This window comes from Rattus norvegicus, chromosome 6, assembly GCF_021556685.1.
Source record: "Rattus norvegicus strain SHRSP/BbbUtx chromosome 6, alternate assembly SHRSP_T2T, whole genome shotgun sequence".
Taxonomy (NCBI): domain Eukaryota; kingdom Metazoa; phylum Chordata; class Mammalia; order Rodentia; family Muridae; genus Rattus; species Rattus norvegicus.
The window spans coordinates 68,496,660-68,513,232 of record NC_141539.1 but is presented as its reverse complement, the minus strand read 5'-3'; the positions used below and the strand labels follow the sequence as shown (position 1 = coordinate 68,513,232).

The following is a 16,573-nucleotide window of genomic DNA, read 5'->3' as shown; positions in this document are numbered from 1 at the left end:
AAACAAATTCTTTAAAGAAAGCCAAGAAAAGACAAATGGATGAAAGAAATTAATAAAACCATTCAAAACATGTAAAGGGAAATAGAAGCAATAAATAAACACAAACTGAGGGAATTCTGAAGATGGAAAATCTGGATAATCAAACAGGAAGTACAGAGGCAAGCATTTCCAACAGAATACAAAAGATGGAAGAGAGAAGCTCAGAAGAAATTCATATATCAGTCAAATAAAATGTTAACTCTAAACCAATCCTGATACAAAACATTTAGAAAATCTGGGGTAGTATGAAAAAAGACAAACCTAAGACTAACAAAAAAAGAAGAATCTCAGTTCAAAGGACCAGAAAATATTTTTAACAAAATCATAGAAGAAAACTTTCCTAACCTAAAGAAGTTAAAAAACAGTAAAGGTAAAAGAAGCTTAAAGAACAGCAAATATATTGTCCCAGAAAGAAAGTCCCCTTGTCACATAATAATAAAAACACTAAATATACAGAACAAATAAAGAATATTAAAAACAGCAAGAGAAAAAGGCTAAGAAACATATAAAGGCAAACCTATTAGAATTACACTCAACTTTTCAACAGAGACTCTTAAAGTCAGAAGAGCCTGGACAGATATTCCACAGATTCTAAGGCATCACAGACGCCAGCCCAGGCTGCTATATGCAGCAAAACTTTCAGTCACTGCAAATGAAAGAAAGCAAGATATCCTGTGATAAGCTCAAATTTAAGGAATATCAACCCACAAATTCAGCCCTACAGAAGATACTGGAAAGAAAACTCCAACCCATGGAAGTTGACTACACCTATGAAAACCCTGAAGCTATATAATCTCACTAGCAAAACCAAAAGAAGGGAAACAAACACACACACACACACACACACACACACACACACACACACACACACACACACCACTACCACCACCACCACCACCACCAACAACAACAACAACAACAACAACAACATCAACAAAATAACATGAATCAGTAGTCATTTCTTATTAATCTCCCTCAATATCAATGGGCTCACTTCCCCCCAAAAAATGATTAACAGTGGATGCAAAAAACATGATCCATCTTTCTGCTGCAGATAAGAAGCACAGCTTCTTCAAAGGTAAATGATTTGAAAAAGATTTTCCATGCAAGTGGACCTGGGAAACAATCTGGTGTAGCCATTGCAATATTTAGCAAAACAGACATCAAACCAAAATTAATTCAAAAAGACAGGGAAGGATACTTTGTTCTCATCAAAGGAAATTTCTAACAAGGTAATCTTTAAATTCTTAACATCTATGCCCCAAATGCAAGGGCACCCACATTTATAAAGGAAACATTACTAAATCTTAAATCACACATCAGCCTTCAAACATTGATACTGGAAGACTTCAATAACATACTCTCACCAATGAACAGGTCATCCAGACAAAAAGAAAACAGAGAAATACTGGAGCTAACATAGGTTATGAGCAGACTGGACTTAACAAATTATCTACAGTACATTTTATCCCCCCCCCAAAGATATAGCTTCTTCTTGGCTCTTCAAAGAACTTTCTCCAAAATAGACCACATTGCGACTAACTAGTAACAAAGTAAATCTCAGCAGCTAGACTAAAATTGAAATAATTCCCACCATCCTATCAGCCAGGGATTAAAACCACCATGGATTAAAACTATAATTCAGCAACAGAAACAAGAAAAAGCAGAAAATCTCATGGAAACTGAACAACTCTCTGTGGAATGACTGCTGAGTTAAGTCAGAAATGAGAGAGAGAGAGAGAGAGAGAGAGAGAGAGAGAGAGAGAGAGAGAGAGAGAAAGAGAGAGAGAGAGAGAGAATATAACGACTTCCTAGAATTCAATTAAAACATCAAACAGTTGGGACATATGAAAGTGGTGCTAAGAGAAAAATTCAAAGTAGTAAATGTATATATAAAGAAAGCACAGAGATCTCATACTAGCAACTTAATAAAACCTAAAGAGTGCAAAACAAGAAGAAGCAAACCAAACCAAGAAGAGAAAAAGGTAGGAAATAATCAAATTGAGGGTTGAAATCAATAAAATAGAAACAAAAGAACGATAGAAAGAATTAATGAAACAAAGACTTGATTCTTTGAGAAAATCAACAAAATAGACAAAGACTTCTCCAAGCTAAGTACAAGAAATAAATAGAATATTCAAATTTACAAAATCAGAAATGAAAAGGGAGTACATAACAATAGACACCGAAGAACCCAAACAATCATTAAATCACACTTTATAAAACCTATACTGCATAAAATTGTAAAATCTAAAAGAAATAGAGAGTTTTCTTGATAGATTCCAGCTACCAAAGTAAAATCAAAATGAGATACATTATTTAATAGGCCTTGAAGCAGTCATTAAAAGTCTTTCAACAAAAAATAGCCCAGGGCCAGATGGGTTTTGGTGCAAAGTTCTACCAGACTTTCAAAGAAAAACTGCCAATACTTCTCAAATTATTCCACAAAATAGAAACAGAAGGAACACTACCAAACTCATTTCATAATGTCACCATGACCCTAATACCCAAATCTTACAAAGACTCAACAAAGAAAGAGATCAGTTTTCCTCAGGAATATAGATGCAAAATACTCAATTAAAAACTCACAAACTGAATCCAAGAACACATGAAGATCATCCACCATGATCAAGGAGGTTCCATCCTAGAGATGCAGGGATGGTTCAACATACAAAATGGAATCAACCATATAAAGAAAATGAAAGAAAAATACAGGCATGATCATCCATCTCATTTGATGCTGAAAAGCCTTTGACCAAGTCCAACACTCCTGCATCATCAAAGTCTTGGAGATATCAAGGATATAAGGGACATACTTAAACATAATAAAGGCAATTCACAGCAAGCATGTAGCTAAGATCAAATTAAGTGGGGAGAAGCTCAAAGCAATTCCACTAAAATTCAGGAGCAAAACGAGGTTCTCCACTCTCTCCATGCATATTCAATATAGTACTTGAAGTCTTAGAGCAATAAGATACCTGAAGAAAATCAAAGGTATATAAATTGGAAGGAAGAAGTCAAAGTATAGATAATCACAGATGATATATAATAAACATAATATCAAATAATAGAAAATGTTAATGTATAATTATATATTATATATAATTATAGAATAGATTTTATCCTATATACAGATATATTATATATACATAATTACAGGATAAAATATGTAGTGAGAATTATAGACATATAGAATATTAATATATTTTATTATATATTATATATGATTACTATAATTATAGATTATATTATATATTTAATATGTTTTAACAGATTAATATATAATTATGATGTAATTGAATATTAATATTCTTACTAATAATAAAGAAGAATATAAAAATAAAGAAACTTGAAACAACCTAGATGTCCCTCATCAATTAATAAGAATTTACAAAATGGAGTATTACTCAGCTGCTAAAAACAATGATATCACGAAATTTGTAAGCAAATGGATGAAACTAGGAAAGATCATCCCGAGTGCGGTAATTCGGAACCTGAAAAGCAAACATGACGCACTCCTAAGTGGACATTAGCTGCTAAGTAATGGGATATCAAGCTATAATCCACAGACCCTCAGCAGGTAGCAAGGAAGGCTTAAGTGGGTGCAGAAGTGAATGAACTTTTTTAAGAAGGGAAATAGAATAGACTTTACTGGTGGACTGGGTGCAGATGGGGAAGGGAACTGAAGAGATCACATGGGGGTAGGAGAGAGGAAGAGAGTACTGGAAGAGGTGACTAGAATTAGGACATTAAAGGGACATTGTAGAAAACTAGTGCCATGGAAACTCCCTGTAATCTACTAGAGTAACCCTAAGGAAATCTCCTTGTAATGCTGGATATGAAGCCAAACTGGCCTACTGACTTGAGGCCAAGGAAGCTCTTCCAGAGCAAGAATGATGTGGAGACATGTCTAAGATCCAAAAACTTTATCCTAAGACCAGCAGGAGCAGGACTGCTTTCTCCTTGCTATGGGCCTGCATGTCCAAGGCATGTAAGTCCTATGAACTCTCACCTCTGTCACCTTGAGGTAGTCATGTAGCCTGGTGGCCAGATTACAGTATAAACTTAATCTCCCCCTGTAAGAATATGTCCAGCAAGCTCCTAGAATTCCTCTTCATGTGAATGAAGCATTATCCAGCATCTCAGCCCCAGTTTATGATATATCCTCACCTCAAAAATGGCTACCCACTCCTCGAGGTTTATATACCCCTTGTTCTCCCCCCAATAAAGAGAGCTATTTCACTGAAAACCATCTCTGGAGAAGGCCATTTCTCCCATACTCATACCAACCCCAGCTATGTTTCATTCTTTCTACCAGTACATCCTGGTACTCAAAGATACCTGGATTTTCGTAGAGGAAAGCAGACCCAGGGTGGCACTGGCCATCTTCTATAACCAGGCTAGGCTCTTAGCAGCAAGACTGGTGCATCAATTTAGCCAAAAATCTCCGATCCCTGGCAATCTGTCTGTCCTGCCTGCAAGCTGTGATGGGCAATTGTGGTACACATCTTGTATCTTGTGGGAGTGGCCAACCCATAACTGGTCCAAACTTGTGGCCTATGCCATGAGAGGGAGACCATGCCCGACACTGCCTAAATGGCCAGGAACCAGAACTGGACAGCCCAGAGACCCAGATTAGAACCAAACACAACTGACAAAAAAAAGGTAATGAAAAGATTCCTAATGATATTCTGCTATTCTCACTGTTCTCATAGATAGGTAACTAGTCCAATTGTCATTACAGGGACATCATCCAGCAACTGATGGGATCATATGCAGAGAGCCACAGCCAAACACTAGGCAGAGTCGAGAGAACCCCATAGAAGAGGAGAGAGGATTGTAGGAACCAAAAAGATCAAAGACATTATGAGAACACTTGTTACTGTATCAACTAAGCAGGGTTCAAACGGCCTCCTAGAAACTTAATTGACAAACATGGAGTCTGATTTAGATCCTCTGCATATAGGTTAATGCTGTGTACCTTGGTCTTTATGGGACTCCTAACAATGGGAGTTGTGAAGGGGAGTGTCTCTGACTCTGGCCTGCTCCTGGGACCTTTTTCCTCCTACTAAGTTGTCTCAACCAGCTGTGATAGGAGGGTTTGTGCCAAGTCCTATTGTATCTATTTTGGATATCCCTGGGAAGTCGGCTAGTTCTCTTTTTTCCTTCCTTTCCTCCCTCCCTTCCTTCCTTCCTTTCTTTCTTGCTTCCTTCCTTTCTTTCATTTTTTGGAAGAGAAATAGAGGAGGACTTGACCTGGAGGTAAGAAGTGTAGAAAAACATACTACTTTTCCGGAAAGCATAAAAGGAGGAGAAACTGTGGTAGGGATGTAATGTATGAGAGAAGAATAAGTTGGGGTTTTTTTTTGTTGTTGTTGTTGTTTTTGGTTTTTTTTTGTTGTTGTTGTTTTGTTTTTTCGGAGCTGGGGACCGAACCCAGGGCCTTGCGCTTGCTAGGCAAGCGCTCTACCACTGAGCTAAATCCCCAACCCCTGTTTTGTGTTTTTTGTTTTTTTTTTAATTTGAGGAGAAAGGGGTATATACAACCATTTCAAAAATACAGTGACAGACAATTCTGATTACAATTATATTTAAAGCTTAGTTACAGGGAAATAAAATGACCACAATGCCATTATTACAAATGTAAGGTTAAGCAGATTGGTTTAAATCAAAGGAATAAATGATGTTGCTAATCACAGTCGATATCTTTTATAGTATTTATTTGGGGTGTGTGTGTGTGTGTGTGTGTGTGTGTGTGTGTGTGTGTGTGTTGGTCAGAAGCCAACTTGGAGAAGTCAGCTCTCTCCTTCCATCATATGGGTCCTGGGGATTAAACTCAGGCATTGGGCTTAGTGCCAGGTGACTTTATAACCAAACAAATTCACTGGCCCCAGTTTACATATTTTGAAGATATTAGTGATAGATCAAAGCAAGTCAAACTTTACACTGATATACAAACCAACTGTTCTTCATGCCTGTGCTCCATAGGAACCTAATACTTTGCCAGTCTGTAACATTCTGGCTTCTTAGCAGACAATAGATTCAAGTTTAGCTCATAAACAGGAAATACAAGACCTCATTGGAGAGGGCAGTTAAACTGTATACAAATTTACTACCCACAGAAATTGAGTTTCACTCACTGGAAAAACAAAGAAAGAACATGCTTTGCCTTAGATTGATCCACATATCAAACAGAGCACTCGCAGGCTTTGAGAACCCTTGCCTTAATGAAGAACTTAATTAATTTTGACTCTGATTTTGAGTTCTTCACAGAATCAAACAGATACATATAAGACAGATACAAGGGATTTAATGGGGTTGAACAGGAAAGAGCATTTGTGTCTGCAGTTTACTCAGCTTTCTCGCTCTTTCCACATATAATTTTGTATATCATGAAATTGCATTTTATTGCTACAAAAATGGGGGTGGAGGAAGAAAATAGATGAAAGTGCATATGTCAGAGTATCATCAAAAGTACCGAAAAGCTACAGAGAATAGCCTGAAGTCTTTCTCTGTTCTGGAACACTGTTCTTGGAAGTCAGATCTTCCAGATAGAAAGCCAAAGACTTATTCACTTATTCAACAATGAGTGCCAGCCTCTTGCTTGGCAGCCTCCTGCAAATCATATGGATTTTACCAAGAGCCCTCTTTTGATCTCCTGTTGATTATAAGCCAGTCAATGGCACAGTTTACCAAACCAGTTCTGAGCCTGAGGTAGCAGCATCAAATTCATTTCCGCTTTAGTTTTTAGGGTGACCATAACATTAGAGTGGTCCAGTTCAGATTCCTTTAACACTTTTCTATTACTACTGTCCTAAAAGTCATGAAATTGCCAAGGAGGCATTTATGCATAGTAACAGAGAATGAACTAGATAAAAAATGTTTCTATGATCAAAACAAGTAAAGGTCAACTCTAAACATCTAGAAAGTTCTAAAGTCAGGTAGAAATTCTTTAATATTCACTTGTTTTTAAAGTCTTATATAAAAATTCAGTGAATCAAGACTATGCCCATAGCCAGAGATGGAAAAACTCTAGGAAACCAGAACATTGATCTAATTTTAAATTTTTTATAGTGAAAGGGCAATGTCCTGTGTGAAGCATTAATAAAAGATTTGTTCAGTCCTCCTGAATCTTGCTTCCTCAACACAGTTCAATAATATGGATGGTTTGCAAGAATTTTTATCAGGTGCTTCCTTCCAATACCTGGAAGTAAAGAACAGCAAATACACAAATTAGGTTAATCCATCTCTTTATCCTTATGAAAATCTTTAGAATTTTTTGTAACACATTAATGATAGATACCACAATATAAAATTCTGAACAGCCAGGTGTCCAGAAGGATTCTTTTCATATACTTATACATTCTAACTTCTACCTTTGGAAGCTAACTGATCAATCTTTTAAGCTCCTCTTTCATACACAGGCTCACAGCCTGGCAGGGATCTCCAGTACAATATACACATGCTTCTAGAGCTGTGATTGCATTGACATTGATAGTAAAATAGAACAACCACTTTCAGGTGTATTAAAAATAGTAGGTTAATGCTATCATATCTTTCAAATGAGGATTTTTATTTTGTCAACATGTTAGATGGTCGTCCATGTGTAAACACAGGAGGTCTCTAAAGAGAAATGGAGGAGTTGCATTGCACCAAAGCACTGGTACTCATGGCCTCACTTGATCTTTGCTTCTAGCATGTTGTAGTACATGCTAGAATACACCTGGATAAGTGTACTAGAATATGATTTTACTTTCAGCAACAAATTAAAGATACCAAGTCTCGTTCTTAAATGACAGTCAGTAAGTCAAGTGGGTTTGGCCAAGCACTACAATAATTCTGTTGCTCTGATGAAATAACCAGAAACTTATGGAAGAAATGGTTTATTTCAGGCTGCAATGTCAGTTGAGAGCTCCTTACTATGGTGTAGGGAGTTAAGACAGGAAGTTTAAATAGCGAGCCTCATTCTTTCCACAGTTAAGAGCAGAGAGAAATTAATGCATGTACTTTTGCTTGCTTGCTCAGCACCTTCATAAATTATATATATGATTCAGTAGTTCTGCATAGAGAATGATGCCTCCCCACAGTGATACTGGTCTCCTACCAATGCTGAGGACAGCATACCATGACAAGGACTGCCAGCAGTAGGCCAAGATGGAGACATTGCAGAAGCCAGCAGAGTTCCTTGTAAAAACGGATGGCATCTGGGACCCCAAGAAGCAGGAGACACATCCCTCCAGGGAACCCGCCATCTGAAATAAGAGGCTGCCTGCAGTAGGTCAGAATAAAGACATCTCAGTAACCCACAGCAGCTCCTCTTTGTAAAAAGGTTCTCATTTCTCCTAACCTTAGCCCTGGACAACAGCTGTACAGATTTCATTTGTGTGAGATTGCATTTCACTTGGCCTTGGTGTGCATAATTATTCTATTATATGTGACTTTCCTGCTTCTTTCTCATTCTGCTCTTGTGAATTCTGTGGAACTGGATGTTCCTTGATGTAATGATTCTTAAACAATTGGAAATTGAGGCTTAGGGGCACAGCACAGCACAGCCCTAATGACCCAGGTGCAGGCTGTGTGTTCTCATCTTGGAAACAATGTAATAACTGCACAATGGTAGTTCCAGATCAATGCTTGACTTGCAAAGAAACTTTGAAGAAATTATTAGAAAATGAATTAGAGCCAACATTGGGACCCTAAGAAAGGAAAAAGTTATTGAAGTTAGGAAATAAGTTTTGCGTAACATTTTAGAGTGGTTCGTGGATAAGGAAGTATAGAATGCATAAATTATATACTAGTAAAACTAAGTCAAAATACTGGAACTCTTGCAAGAGTCATTGTGTGCAATGGAAAGGAACAGAAAGCTAGCGGAACTACAGAGTTAAGGGTTAACTTGATTCTTTCTGGCCACTTCCTGGCAGCTTTGCCCATGTCATTTATCATTAAGGTTTCACAGGAAAATGCAAGTAGCTGACCTCCGAGCTCTGAGCTCTGAGGTCTGAAGTATAATAAGTCAAAAATTAAAGTTTAAATAATGATAACATTGCAATTATTATTATTTTGGCCAAAGGCCTGGGAATAGGGAAAGCTTGAAACTTTGAGGAACAATTACAATTCTTAATTCTTTGTGGGATGTGGTTATTCTTTTGAATCTGATTTGGCAATGATTATACAATGTCTTTTTTCTACCCACTTTTGGAATATCAATAAAAGCCTGGGGCAAGAGAAAGGCTAGAGAGCAAATGACAGAGCGAGTAAGGGAGCAAGTGAGAGAGCATGTGTGAGCTTGTGTGAGCATGTGCAAGCATGTAAAGTGGAGAGCAAGTGGAGAGAGAGTGAGGTGTACATGAGATTGTGTGTGTGTGTGTGTGTGTGTGAGAGAGAGAGAGAGAGAGAGAGAGAGAGAGAGAGAGAAAGCATGAGAACATGTGAAGAATGAGTGAAGAGAGAATGTGAGGTGTGCATGAAGAGTGTGTGTGTGAGTGAAAAGGTGATGAACAGAGGTGGGTATGCGTTGGGAGTTTGAGAGAAGAAGAGCACAAAGGAGAAAAGCAGCGTGCTCAAGAGAATGCAGAGTGTGTGCAGCTTCACACACCGCAGGCAAGCGAGCAAAAGAAAAAGAGAGCAGAAAGAGAGAAGAGAGAGTAACTTTAAGCCTTGAAAAATTGCCTGTCAGTTTGTACCCAAAAAGTAGTCTGTGTATATTTATTACGCACCTTCCAGATACCCCTGCTTCCTGTTGAGAACTTTGGTCCTGTGTCAAGGCTGGACACCAGCATAACGTCAATTAACTTTATTAAGACAATCCTTCACAGACATGCCCAAAGGCCAACCCAATGTGGACGACAATTCTTCATGGAACCTCTGTTTCACTGTGACTCTGGGTTGTGTCAAGTTGAGAATTAAAGCTAATGAGCATGACTTGTAGCATAACTTCTTACTTAACTTCTTCCCCTTATTTTAGTTATCTCACCTGTAAAATGAAAATTAAACCACTTCAATAAAGTTATGAAATTAAGTTACTTGATTTTTGTACAGTAATTGACAAACAGCATGCACCTCTGGTAATATATTACCCTAATTACTAAATATCACTCCTAAAAATAATTTGTACTATGCAGATATCCAATGGTTATTTAGCGGCAAAGTATTTTGAACTTCTCTTGAGTTAAGAATGAATTACATCATTTTCTGTTACAGAAGTGCAATGAGCTACAGATTCACTAATCTTTTTTGTGCTGTGAAGTGACTATTACTATTTTGACATCTTAGAAAACACAAAAAAAAGGAGAGAAAACAGAACATAATCATGTTTTCTGCAATGATATGTTCATGTCAGCAGTAACCCTACTCTAGATATTTCTAACACATTTAAAGAAATATGTTTAATTGATCAAAAAATAGAATACAACCACACACGCACATGTGCGCGCGCGCGCGTGCGCACACACACACACACACACACACACACACACACACACACACACACACAAGCCCCAGACACATCACATGTACATACAAGCAATGCTAATGGACTTGGAAAGTTTTATTATACACGTGTGTGTGTGTGTGTGTGTGTGTGTATGTGTGTGTGTGTGTGTGTGTGTATGTTAAAGAAGAGACCATGAATTTGATAGAAGAACCATGAGAGGAGCTTGAAGAAAGTGCGAAAGATGGAAGTGATATAGATACGGTCTTCACATATGAGTTCTAAAAAATAAAATTATATAAAAATAAACTGTACTTTATATTTTTGCCTTCATCAAAAATGTTAATATTGCATGTGCATTCGGTTAGTATAAAAGGAATATGTCTATAACTTATTTTAAAATTACAGTGGTGGAGTGTTCACCTAGTATTTACAAGGTCCTGGTCTTGGTCTTTGACATTACCAAAAGAAATAAATAAAGGCTATATGATTTTTTAAAAGGTATTCTTTGTGTTTTTAATGTTTTTTCTTACATTTTAATGACCCCATATTCATGTACAGAAATAGGAAATATTCTAGTAAGTTTGTCCTTTGCTTATCATAAATGAACTATTTAATTGTCAAGCTACCTCTAAGAGACAAGAATTCATACTATGCATAAGTCATAGATTAGGAAACTAAAGTTAAATTATTTCAGCAGAACCATCATAGATATTAGTGACTGAACGAGAGCACAGTCCTGCTGGTCTCCAAAGGCATCATTCTGCCCATGCTGGGTTATCTCTTCAATGTCAAATGAAATACACGGAATCCAAATATTTTTACTTAGTGTCTCAAGGATTTTATAAATGTAGAATGATTTCATATTTTTCTTGTAATGTCTTCTAATTTTCATGGACTTTTAGAAGTGGATGGCATGAGTTCTTTAAAATGCGGATTTTGCTAGACACCTTTAATTCCAGCCAATGAAAGGCAAAGGCAGGCAGATCTGAGTCTGAGGTCACCCTGGTCTACTACAAAGAAGATCCAAGACAGCTAGAACTACATAGAGAAACCTGCCTTGAAAACAGACAAACAACCAGAAATAAACAACTAAGTATTTATATCACTCGGGAAAAACACCCTGCTCATCAAATGGACAGCACAGTAGAGCTGGCTTGAGAGGGCTATAGGTAAGCTGACCATGAGGGCATGAGCACACAGGAGAGCTGGCCTTGCCAGTTGTCTGCTGTGTGGTGCCATGGGCTAAGGAGAGATGTTCTTGTCTGCCCTCACTGCCCTTATCACCTGAAGCAGTCAATAGAGCTGGTCCTGGGGCCGTGAGAGCAGGAAAGCTGGACCTGCTCCTCATAGATTGCAAAATTTGGAGAGTGGTCCCTGCGCCTTGCCTTGGCAGCAGACCAGAGCTAGCCCTGGTTGTAGGGGCTTGCAAACGAGCCAGCCCCGAGGACATATGAGTGGGAGAGCTGACTTGGCCACCTTGCCTGCTGCAGCATTCCAGAGAGTGGGCCCAGCATCTTGCTTGGGCAGCAAAATAGAGCTGGTCCTGCTAGTGTGGGTCCAGATGAGCTGATCCCAAGGGTATGAAAGCAGGACAACTGGCTCTGCCCCTTGCTGGAGGAGACATTGGGTGAGCTAGCTGGGACAGGGCTGGAGAGTTCACCCCAATGGTGTATGTTGTGAGTCAGGGGAGAGAACTGGCAGCTGATTAGCTCACATACTATCCATGCCCATTCCAGGACTGTGTGTTAGTCCACACCAACCTCTAGCTCATCTATGAACTGTGAGAGCATATGTAAGGTCTGGTCCTACAGATACAAGGCTTCAGGATCCCCATGCCATGAGACAACAACAGGACCTCCAAGAGGAGATATCAGAGAGGATCTAGTATTCATAGTGTGGCAGAAGCCAAAATAATATTTGTAAGTAAAGAAATGTGGACAAATAGTATACTGTGGAACATACTGTGACACACTACAGCTTCCACGAGATTTTATTTTTCTTTTGGGAGAAAGATTATAAGAGCAGATGGTAGGTACAAAGGGATGGGGTGGTAAGTGGGATTGGGGAGCATGATGTAAAATTCACAAAGAATCAATAAAAAGTATTTAAAAAGAAAAAATTTGTAGAAAAATATATTTATTAAAAATGCTTAATTTAACTTCAAAGTATATGAATTTTCTTGATAGAAGGATATTATTGAAGTTCTTTTTAATCATAATAGGTTAAGGCTGGTTCTTAAGCCAATGGAAAATAAAAAAGGCATAAAAAGAGAAAGTGACTGAGAATTGGATTTAGAAAAAGAGAAAAGAGGATAATTTAATCAACAATAGTATTTTATGTTCAAAAAACCGAAGCATTGTCTTCAGTAAAACTGCATGACATGGTGTGTCAAAGAGACATGGCTGGTAGTGAAGTTCTACTGGGTACTATCACCTCTGTGTACTGTCATCTTATTTCATGTGTTTGTGTGACACAGCATCCGCATGTCTGACCCTGTATCAACAGATGCTTGGTTCTAGGACAGTTAAGTTGATGGGCACAGAGTCAAGTGGGCAGTAGACACTGAGTCACAATGCCATGTGCCTCTGATGCCAGAATAGCATCAAGGTGGCTTTAAGAGCAGGTATGACCAACATCAAATTATGAGGGGTTTTAAATTCAGGAAACACCTATGATGTAGCATTGTTATTTTAGAAGTGAATTCCACGTGAGAGAACTATTTGATAAACCATTCTTTAAAATCACCCAGTATCCCCTAGCTCCACAGAAGAGCATTTGAGAACATCTTTCAGAACCAGGCCATTCCCTTCATCTTTAAGAGAAAAACATGATTTATTTTCTATGTCCCATTCCCAAATTGCCGAACTTTGAAATCTATTAGCCACACCTTTTTTTTTCTTTTTTCTTTTTTTTGGGGGGGGTTCTTTTTTTTTGAGCTGGGGACCGAACCCAGGGCCTTGTGCTTCCTAGGTAAGCGCTCTACCACTGAGCTAAATCCCCAGCCCCTCTTTTTTCTTTCAACATTTTACTGGTTCTTTGTGACTTTCATGTTATGCACCCAAATCCCACTAATTTTTCCCTCCTCTCATACCTGTCCTCCACCCTTGCAACCTCCTCTCCAACATAGAAAAAGAAATCCTGTTGTGGAAGCTGTAGTGTGTCTCCTTTGTCACATTTCTTTGCTTGCAAATGTTTATTGCAATGAGCTGCTGGTCTGGTATGAAGCCTCAGGCTTCTGATACCCTGGGGCATAAAGATCCTGTAGTTTTGGATATTTAGAACTGGCTCCTGTATGTACTCCAACAGTTCATCGATGGGGTAGATATTGGGGTTGGCCAGTTCAAAGCCCTGGATCTAGGCCTGAGAGGAATCTGTGTGCATCAACCAGTTGGCTTTCCCACTCCCCTGTTTTTGGGGCTGACTCAGAGGCAACCAGGGCCAGCTCTCCCTGTCTGCTCAAGCAAGGTACAGGCACCTGTTCTTCCAAGGGTTTCAGCTGTGAGTAACAAGGCCAGTTCTCTCCCATTCTCATGACACCAGGGCCAACTCACCTTTCTGCCATAGGTAGCAAGGAATAGAGTCTAGGAACATACATCTCTCCCTCATCCTTGACACTGTACAGCAGACGAGAGGCAAGGCTGGCTCTCCTGTGCTCATGCCCTCAGAGCTAGCTCACCTGCAAGCCCCACAGCCAGAACCTGCTGAACTATGCCTTCCAGAGGAGGTGCAGGGACTGCTCTCCTAAATGCATGGAGCAGTTGGGGCAGCTCTCCTGCCTGCCATAGGTGGTTAGGGGCAATGGGTAGGATAGCTTTTCCTTTCCCATGTCAATGTATGGCAGACATGTGCTGAGGCCAGCTCCCCCATCCTTACACCCTCAGGGCCAGCTCAATGGCAACCCTGCCACCAGGATCAGTTCTACTGTGCTGCCCAGAAAAGAGGCAGGGCCAGCTGTTCTGCTCTTTTGACCCTAGAGCCAGGTCTCCCACCTGCTTTAGATGGCAAGGTTGGGGGAGGGGAAGAAGAGGGTACCTCTCCCTCATCTATGCCACTTCACAGGAGATGAGTGGCAGGGCCAGCTCTCCCATGCTCATACCCTCATACCCTCAGCTGCAACTCCTGCAATGTGCGGGCCCACTCCCCACAACCCCTCTACTCCAGCTGGCTGGGGATAGAGTGAGTTTTCCTGCTCTTTTGCTCCAAGGAATGACTCTCTCACATTGTCCAGGAGACTGGTGGGCCAGTTCTGCACAACCCTCAGATATCAACATGGCCCCCCACAGGTGCTGCCCAGATCACGGACATCCACATGGACATTGATGGTCATTTCAGTCTCACTCCTCACTCAGCCTACCTGCCTGAGTTCCCCCATGCGAGGGTCTATCTCAGACTCACTACCCCTGGCGCTGGACTGGGGGTTGTCCCAGGATAGCTTTTTACAGAGAGCATTGGGCTACTAATCATTCTGTGGTCACAGGTCAGAACACTGAACATGGACATATCCTCTCTCCTCTGCCACTTACTGATGAACATGTGACATAGTAGTCACATCCATAAAGCCTTAGGGGCAGGGGAGCCACATATCTTAAAGAAAACAACACACACTTAAATTTATTACTTTAATTTCTTTGTCCTTGTCCTAGCTATCCTTGACATAGGACATAGATTATCTCCTTCTGCCTCTAAATTTAAACAACTTTTAACATCCTTCCTTCAGCTCTATTTCTTCCTAATAATGTTTTTTGGGATATCACCCAAATACGTTTGAATGGTCACCACGACTGCGCAATTTCCTAATGGACATCTATATTTGTCCCCTATTTATAACTTGTAACTACTAAAATGCAAAGATCTTCCATCTAAATGAGGTAATAAGTCAGCTTCCTATGTCAGGCAGGTCATATTGTCTCAGTGATTTCCCTACACAATACCTTTAGCTGTGATCTCAGCTCTTTGAAGACAATGATTATTTCAATCCTGTGCTGTTGGATGATACACACAAATATAATTTGTCTTTTTCTGGATTTTCTGAGACTGGGGTTCAAGGAATTTTTTCACTCGACTACCTTCTTGTAAAAGGTGAGAGAGAGAGAGAGAGAGAGAGAGAGAGAGAGAGAGAGAGCGCTCAGCTGCAATTCTTCCAGAGCTAGAGGCTTATATTGGAAAGTCTTCCTCTGTGTCACTTCTTCCCTTTTTTTTGAAACACACTCTCTCTCACTGATCCTGCAGCTCACCGTTTGACTAGACTAGCTGGCCAGCAAGTCCCTTGGATGCACCTGTCTTTACCTATCAGGGATGAAAATGCGAGGGTGCACTGTGACACCAGACTGCTTACATCTGTGGTCCGGGGATCCTCACTCAGGTTGCTGTGCTTGTACAACAAGCACTTGACCCATCCAGCCATCTATCTCCCCAGCCCCAGAAAATATTTCAAATTCTAGTTTCCTTCCAAATGTGTATGGACGACTAGATAATAAAATGACATCATAATAATTATTCTTGAAGCTATCCTAGATGCTCCATATCTTTCCATTTTCATAGTATTTTTAATATTAAAATATCATTTCTGATTTCACTATTCTAAAATAAAGCCATTCAATTAAGGATGGCTTCTACTTTACCTTTTTCAAGATGTATAGAGATTCAAAAAGGCAAAGGAATCACCAGACTGATTGCCTCTCACGCCCCAACTTGATTTCTGGAAGTGTTTTGTAATCTCATCCGTCAGCAGTTGAAGACGTCTCAATTTGGCTCATACAGTATTCCTTTACTAACATTTATTTCCTTTCCTTCACAGTATCTTTGGTGCCTTTATGACTTTATATTTCTCACTCCTGTTACTATAAGGTCTACTGCTTTGTGCCTCAGTTTCCCTACTTACAAAATTTATCCGGTGCATCATGCCACTTACAAGAATTGTGTATTTTTGCTGTTCCAAGCTAAGTACTTCTTGACCAAGGAGAGTTTTCAAAAGTATAATGTTATGCAAATGAGCATTTAAGTTAATTAAATTCAGTGACATTAAACTAACCATAAAACTCCCAATGTGTACAAAATGACTCATTTCCAGCAAACCCTACTTAATAACACTAAATTGTAAGG

At 39.4% G+C, this 16,573-nt stretch overlaps 1 non-coding gene across 1 annotated transcript; it reads right to left on the bottom strand.

The window, feature by feature from the left end:
* Nucleotides 1-14,915: 14,915 nt before the first annotated feature.
* Nucleotides 14,916-15,043, bottom strand: LOC120093462 (small nucleolar RNA SNORA17). The gene has a single exon (XR_015623628.1). It is a non-coding gene; the product is annotated as a small nucleolar RNA SNORA17 (small nucleolar RNA).
* Nucleotides 15,044-16,573: the final 1,530 nt, after the last annotated feature.